Source organism: Arvicanthis niloticus, chromosome 12 (assembly GCF_011762505.2).
Source record: "Arvicanthis niloticus isolate mArvNil1 chromosome 12, mArvNil1.pat.X, whole genome shotgun sequence".
Classification (NCBI taxonomy): domain Eukaryota; kingdom Metazoa; phylum Chordata; class Mammalia; order Rodentia; family Muridae; genus Arvicanthis; species Arvicanthis niloticus.
This window is the reverse complement of record NC_047669.1, coordinates 31,714,317-31,720,535: the sequence shown is the minus strand read 5'-3', so window position 1 is coordinate 31,720,535 and position 6,219 is coordinate 31,714,317. Positions and strand designations below refer to the sequence as shown.

At 43.9% G+C, this 6,219-nt stretch overlaps 1 pseudogene across 1 annotated transcript in view; it reads left to right on the top strand.

Moving 5' to 3' along the window:
* LOC117717603 (pleckstrin homology-like domain family B member 2) overlaps positions 1-5,706 on the top strand; it is a 34,690-nt pseudogene extending 28,984 nt beyond the window's left edge. The window contains exons 5-7 of the transcript XR_004607964.2: positions 2,181-2,291; positions 4,588-4,650; positions 5,557-5,706. The product of XR_004607964.2 is annotated as a pleckstrin homology-like domain family B member 2 (transcript). The remainder of the gene's footprint in view (positions 1-2,180; positions 2,292-4,587; positions 4,651-5,556) is intronic.
* The last annotated feature ends 513 nt before the right edge of the window (positions 5,707-6,219 follow it).

Genomic DNA, 6,219 nt, shown 5'->3' with positions numbered 1-6,219 from the left:
GGGTAGCGAGGGTAAGAGAGAGAGAGAGAGAGAGAGAGAGAGAGAGAGTAAGAGAGTAAGAGGAAGAGAGTAAGAGAGTGAGGAGGGGGCAAGCAGCCCCTTTTATAGTGGATCAGGCCTACCTGGCGGTTGCCAGGTATCTGTGGGGAGGAGCATACCTGGCTGTTGCCAGGTAACTGGGGAGGTGGAGTTTAGACAGAATACTAACATATGGTATATGCTATGTATGGTGTGTATGGTGTGTATGGTATATATGGTGTGTACGGTGTATATGGTGCATGTGCTCATGTCTCTAAGCTGAGCTAATGCTTTGGCATTCCCAGAGAGGATTTACATATAATGTCTCAGTGAAGGGGAAGTCCCAGGGATACAGGGAGACAGAAATTGTATGAGCAAGGCAGGACTGATCAATACGGGACTTTGTAAACTCTGGAAGGGTGCTGGGCATTCCATTATAGGATGGCAACTCCTTTTTATGTTTTAGAATCTCTTGTCCTATAAAGAGATGGTTCATTTTTGTAAAGGATGGAACACACTTATGCACAGCCTACTGTGTGAACTCAGACAACTGTCTGGAAGGTTATGTAAGTGTGTCTGGCACCAGGAATATTGGCCAAGGGATAAGAGTAACAAAGAAATCCAACCAGGACCCATCCAGCCATCACTGCATCCTAGAATCAGTCCACCCAGGGGGAGAGGGGAATTACTTTTTGCAATTATCAACATATTCAGAAAAGGAACCTTTTTCAGCATTTAAAGATTGGGCTGTATGCTTGGAAAGTCTCTCAAGCTTGCCAGAATTTTCCCTGTCTATAATTTGTACCTAAATTTAAATATACAGTGAGGAGAAGAATCCCAAGCTGCTTGAATGTTTCCCCAAGAGTTAGTGCCCATCTATCACTCCTGGGATCTCAGACTCCTTTGATTCCCTTTCCAAGGTGGAAAGGGCAGCTATAGTACATGTACTTTTCCAGTTCACCCCACAGCCTTGGTTTGATACTCTAAGGATCCACTGTGGTGTTTTCTCAGATTCTTACTGCCCTTATGGATGTATGGAAGTAGTGGTATTCACTACCAAATGGAGTTTGCTGAGTACTAAAAGTTCTGAGAAGGGATGGCAGCTGTTTGCACATCTGTAACTCTGCTTGTGTATTATTGCAACTGGTGATTTCACTACCTTGTCTTAGTTTGTTCTTCTGTTGCTGTGAGAAATGCTATGACCAAAAGCAATTTGAGGAAGAAAGGGTTTACTTCACATTACAGCTTGCAGTCCATCATGAAGAGAAGTCACAGAACTCAAGACAGGAACCTGGAGGTGGAAATTGAAAGCAGAGACAATGGAGGGCTAGCTACTCTGTATTGGCTTGCTGCTTAGGCATATATTCAGCTACTTTTATTATACCTCCCAGGACCACCTGCTGAGGAAGGATACTGCTCACAGTGTCTGAGCTTCACCCTCAGAAGCGTCAATCATCAATTAAGAAATTGCCCTGCAGGCTTGCCTCCAAGTCGATCTGATGGGGGCATTTTCTCAATAAGGATTTCCTCTTCTCAGATGACTCCAGCTTTTGTCAAGTTGATAACAGCTAACCAGTACATTCGCCATCTATCACTAGAGAAAAAAAGACTACCTAACCCATTGAAGAGATGCTTTCTTGATAAGAATGATTGTATATGCATTGGTTTTGACTCACTATAGCCAGGCAAGTGAGAAAGGAAGTGAAGAAGCTGTAGAAAAACAGGTTAGCTTTTATGGCATCTTGTAGATTCCCATAAATTACTTGTGTGTCTCCTTTGTGGAGCCCTCCCAATCTGTAAACAGTGACACTAACAGTTGCTGATTCACAGGCCCATGGGACACAGGGGCACAGGTGTGAAAGTACAGTGGCAGGGTGGCCCAGTGGACAAGGTAATAAAGTCCAACCTTTGACTGTGTCCTGCTGTTACTTACTGTTTGTATGCCATTGGGCAAGGCTTTGATCTAGCATTCGAGTCTTCATTTCTTTGGAAGTGAAATGGGGTTAATAGAATTTATCTCAGAGAATCGCTCTGAGGCTGAAAGGTGATTCAATCCAAGGCGATTGCTCAAGTGAAATCTGGAAGAAATGTAGTCCTTACCATCACCATGATATTCATTTCCAATGCGTCTTGCAGATAACAAGGGCTCCCCCGTTTTGCAGCAAGCAGAGGTAGAGCTCATAGATCAAACTGTCTGTGTGTCCACCTATGGGATCATCACCTCTCGGATGCTCTGTGCAGGGGTTATGTCTGGCAAGAGTGACGCCTGCAAAGTAAGTCTTCCTCTTTTCCCCCACTTAACATGATGCGATGCTCTCACATTTCATCTACACAGTACTGAGGCTATCTAGGGCAGGCCTTGCCCTTCCTTTATCTGAGTTTCCCAGATACTAATTATGATTCAGTTGCTTAAGACTAGGGAAACATTGAGAATGATTAGGTTTAAAAAAAACAACCATCCACAGGTAGACCCATACAGAGTCCTTCTGTATTGTTCCTTGTTCCCTTAGCACCAAAACTACCAGGTTCATTTACTTGTTACTCTGATGTATAGTTGGGGAAAGGGAAGAGGAAAGAGGCAGACACAGAACACACCCATCCATGTAGGCCTCACAGTTGCCATGGGAGCAGTAGGCATTCTTAGTTCTTCGAGACATTACTCTGGTCCCTCCATACCAATTGGTGCAGATGCCTCCACAATCTACAAAGAGTAAATAGGTGATTCAGAGAATAAGAAGCAGTTAGGACCCTTCTAACATCTTGCCAATCTGAGCTGCAATGCTGGCACCTTATTATAATGATGACTTCCATCTTTTGAGCTCTATTGGTAACAAGTACTGAACAAGATGGAATGAATAGACTCACTCACATCCTCATTCTATAGAAGAGGGTAAATAGAGCCCCCTCCCCAGTCCCCAAAGTTACATAGTCAGTCGGTATGATTGGAGAAACGGGAGCCCTTTTCTTGCTTATACTAATGCTAGAAAGTTTAGGTGCTTATTGCAGGTGCCCAACTACCTAGCTGTGCTCCATACAAGTACCAAGGTTTGGGCATTGCACTGGACTTATAGAACCAGTCTGGAAATGATAATGAAGACCCAGCTTCCTTATTTGCCAGAATGTGGGATTCTGTGGGATTACTGAACTGTGCAGCTCATCTGTAGCACTTTCTCAGCTTCACCTCTGACCTGTAACTCTACCCACCCTTCAAACTACGGACACAAACCTCAGCTATTATATTTGAAGATTCATGCTGTAGGGATTGCTTAAACCCCAAATTACTGCAGCTTTTGCTCTGTGGTGCTGATATGTCTGAGGAAATTCTCAGATGGTAACTGTTGGCAGCCAGTGGCTCATAAGGTTGCTTCAATGGACCTGGCTGACTCTTTTCTTCTTTGTCCTTGGGTCAATGAACCAACTGCTTAAGAGAAATGGTCCACAGATGAAATTAATCTTCTAAGATAGCTGTAATGTTGTTTTGATGATGAAACGACCCTGGGCAGTGCAGGGCATATGGCTAACACTCATTAGACATCAGTCCTACTGTGACTACTACTTTCACCGACGCAATGAATACTAGCAGTAAATTCCTGGGGGACTTGTGAGAATTGCCTTCTCCTGCATAGTGATTATCAAGGAAAACCATGTCAGGAGGAGCCATATGAACAGGATTCATTAGGTGCATAAATGATGGCCTGGGTGCTCATGAGACAGATGTTTTCATGCTTACGTTTTCTTTTTGTGTAGGGAGATTCAGGTGGACCTTTGTCTTGTCGGAGAAAGAGTGATGGAAAATGGATTCTGACTGGCATTGTTAGCTGGGGACATGGATGTGGAAGACCCAATTTTCCTGGTGTTTACACACGGGTGTCAAACTTTGTTCCCTGGATTCATAAGTATGTCCCTTCTCTTTTGTAACGGGACCAGATGGATTTTTTAACTATGACTTACGTGATAGATCCTTGAAAAAGAATGTAAGTATTATCAATAAAATTAATCATTTTTTCAATTGAAAGTGTCAGATGGAGCACATCTGATATTCATTGCAAGGGAAACAAATTAATATGCATTCCATAAAAAATCCCCAAGGATATAATGATATTAATCCAAAGGTATCAAAATGTTACTGACTCATGGATGGAAGAAAACTAAAGTAATGTCACAAACCAAGTCTCTAAAATAAAGTGAGAACTGAGAGAGACAGGTGTTCTTCCTCTGTGTTCCAATTCAAGCAGAGATGCTAACAGGGATTGAGACAAACATGGCCCACAGGTAAGAGATCTCCGGGAAGCTATACCTGACCTCAGCATTATCACAAAACTCAATGCACAGAACAAAGGTACCTCATAAATGGAAATAAAACGAAACTCAGTAATTGGCAGAGGAGTAGCAACTGTGTTGGTTTCCAATACAATTTGATCTATCTGTACCAGGATGGACCTTGGGTGCACAGCGTCATGCTGCACACAAAGAAACTGAACCATCCCACACATCTTCACTAAGCAGTACAAAGCACCATGGTAAGAGGTGGACTGAGGCACACCTGTGAGCTCCTGGGTATTAATACAGGTGGTCAACAGTGAAAGGCCAGAGGCGTTTTTGGGAGAGTGTTCTGAAAGTCAAACTTTTCAGGTATGCTATCTCCTGGCCTCTGGTTGTTTTTGTAAAATTTAAATGACCAAGATTTCCATTTGTTTTCAAAGCCTTGTAAAGAATGCTTTGAATAGCTGAGTCTCTTGTACCTGCTCCACACATTCCAGTTCTTGATTTATCTTAGAGAGTGTCTCATTCCATATTAGAATCTTTTTTTTTTTTCTTGTCAGAGGACAGAGTTAACCATAGCAGCAAACAAGCAAAATGGGATAAAAAGAATATCAAAGGAGAAATAGCCATACTATTATTAAACAGGTCTCAGAACAGTGCACAGAACTGCAAAGAAAGTAGAATCAAAAGGAGAGAGGACAGGAAGAGTTATTTTCCAAATCAGTAAAAATGACTGAAAAATTATGACTACCCTATGAATATTTCCAGTTCACAGCACTTAGCTCTATTTTCTAAAACAAACAAACAAACAAACAAACACCCAAAACAACAACAAAAAAACCCTTTCTTTGGGATTAAGGATAAACATCACAATCACAATATCTCTCTGGTGACTGGTGATAAAACCCAGGGGTAGGGACATATACCTGGGCTGGACCCCCAGCGCTGCAAAGAAAAGAGGCATTTCTAAATATATGTTCCCAATATTTCTGGAATCCTCAAACTGGTCTTAATAACTGTCTATGTGGAAGGAAGGAAATGAGGGAGCATAGGGGTTCTGAAAAGAAGGTCTAGCTGGAGGCAAGATCTTTGGACCAACAACACCTAATACACATTTTGCTAAGCCAGTTCTGAGCTATGCATGGGGTGTGGAGGGTATTATACGCTTCCTGACACGCGTGCTTTCTCCTCAGGTGGGGTGTTCATGACCCCTCCTCTCAAAGATAAACAATAATCAGTAAATCAATATTATTTGTGAATTTTTGCTCCTGCCAGTCCCTGTCTTCTGTCCTGAGAAATACAAACATATGGGGGACGAACATCGTGCTGACTGCCCTTCCCACTCTCAGCGATACTGATACTGCCCCTATGCCGGAATCAGAGTGGAAGGGGAACTTTGGGGCTGTGTATTATTCATCTCCGTGAGCTCAGAATCCTGCGTGCTGCCTGTCGCATGATTCATAGCTGTTTGTAGACGAGCCCTCGCTAGACAGTGAGAACTGGAGTAAGCTTCAGCATCACACAGGTCCAGGTAGAAAGCAAAGTTCTGGGAACCGCACCCTCCCCCAACCCCCAACCCAGCCTATCCCTTCCTTGCTACAGTCCAGCTTGCAATCAGGTCCTGTGAGCCTGTCTGCGGTCTGCATGCACACGGAAAGACATTGCAGCTCGCATCCTGAACAAACCAGAAAAACAGCCCTCCTCTGCTCAGGAGCCCAAGGCAGCAGGGTCCCACCCGCATCTGCCTTTAAGGAGCAAGGTCAGCTACCCAAGCCAGAGCGCTTCCACTCTCTCTGGCCTCTCCCCTCCCCTCCAGGTCAGCCACCACAGGTCTATCTGGCGCCGCCCGAGGTCTACCTGCCGCGCCTGGTGGGTGGGGTGTGAGCTGAGTAGTCTCCTATGCTGGACTCTGCACCCTTAGGTGCTTGAGTCTTGCCT